A 1,883-nucleotide genomic window follows, 5' to 3' on the forward strand; every position below is an offset into this window, starting at 1 on the left:
CTTCCGCCCTCCCCCTCTCGGGGCCTTTCGATTGGTTGGAGTGAGGGAGACGTCATGGGCTCATCCTAGCTCCTGCCCGGGCTTCTTTTCTATTCAAGTTAGTTTGGGCCTGCAAAAATAAATAAATAATCCTAAATTGGAAAAAAAAACAATTAGCTTCAGAAGCAATATGTGAATTTTGGGGAGAGAAATGGGATTTCCAAAGAAAACAATCCCCAGTGGAATTGATGACTTTCCAGGGGAATTTGGGGTGTCTCCCCACTTTCTACTCAAGGCTTACGCCCAAACAAGAGAACTTCATGTCACAGGCCTATGCTGAGGCCCAGGGAAACCGATTGTCATTGGAACAAAGCAACGAAGCAAAAGGCCACTCTTCTTCGAGAGTCACTCAGCCAAGTAGCGTTGTGACAGTGGTCTCCTTTAAGTGAAGAACTTTGTCAAGCCATATTTTCCCTCAAGCCCTTTGTTGATTCTAGAAAGACTTTGTACTCTTGCTTTCCAAGATGGCTCTTCGGAGTGGGGATGTGCAGTAGTTTCGAGGTAGAATGGTAGGTAGGGAAGCCGTAGGTTCATTCCGGGCGCCAAAAAAAGTGGGGGGCATTGTTTTGAGACCATTGTGAATACCACACGCCAGTTCAGTCAGGGCTGAGATGAATTGCCCCAAATAAATTAATTCATTGTAGACCGCCCCCCCATTAATCTTCCACACAAACAAAAATTAACCTCTCCTCCAGCTAGCTAAGAAACTTTGCTCTTTATTGCCTCCTGAGATGATAAACTGTTAATATTTTTGTGGAGTATATGCTCCAAACCAAACCTAAATCAAGGCACTGTACTTGGTACAAGAATAAGGAGATTCAGTGCCATATTTATTCTCTTTACATCACCAGTCTAACACTATCGGCATTCCAAATTGCACACACATGTGTAATATGTGTGTACAAACACGCACACACATCACCACCCGTTTTCATTCCATTTTCCCCCAAAACGTGAGAGTGCTTCCAACTAGTCTTTTTTAGAGATATTTTCATTATTTTAATTGAAAGAATCACTTCTCTTACTGAAAATACTTCTGAAGCCTTTCTAGGCCAGATCTGGAAAAGCCTGTAGTAGGATTATGAAATCACCAGAAGACAAAGCCTTGATGAAACTGTAATCCTATTGTATGCTGCCCTGCAGTAATTATTGTAACCTATTATATTATGGTACATATGTTATTTACCCCAGAAAGATCCCACACATTTCCCCATGCTGAAATAGCTGATTTGTGCTCTCAGAGCCATTGAGGTCTGGCCCAGCGGACTGTGTGGTGTTTGTGCTTCTGTTCACTCATCCGACATTTATGGAGTATCTGTGTAGCAGGCACTGTTCTAGATGCTGGGAATACAGCAGCAAAGAAATAAAATCCCTGAACTCTAAAGGGAAAGAGACATAAAATACACACAGAAACACATTGTTCCAACATCTATTGTTAAACAACAGCAGCCCCAAAGCTTATTGGCTGTAAAAAATGTAACTATCTCATGATTCTAGGAGGCGATATGGCTAAAGAGTTCTCCTTTGGAGTCTCTTATGCAGTGGCTGGTGCTGAAGTCACGTAAAAACCTCCTCATGTGTCTTCAAGTAGGAGATGACCGTTGACTTGGGCCACAGCTTTGGAACTGTGGCCTGTGCTTCCTCACATCACAGTGGCTGAGTCCCAAGAGCGAGTGGCCCAAGAAGAGCGGCAGAGATTGACGGCTTCCAGTGACCCAGCCTCCGGGGTCACGTGGCATCAGTTCCACCAATCACAGGCCTCCTTTGTTCAAGGAGGTGGGAAAGAGGACCCCCCCGACACACACACACACACACACACACACACACACACACACACACACACA

This window comes from Fukomys damarensis, unplaced genomic scaffold (assembly GCF_012274545.1).
Source record: "Fukomys damarensis isolate Sample0158 unplaced genomic scaffold, DMR_v1.0_HiC HiC_scaffold_33, whole genome shotgun sequence".
Lineage (NCBI taxonomy): Eukaryota > Metazoa > Chordata > Mammalia > Rodentia > Bathyergidae > Fukomys > Fukomys damarensis.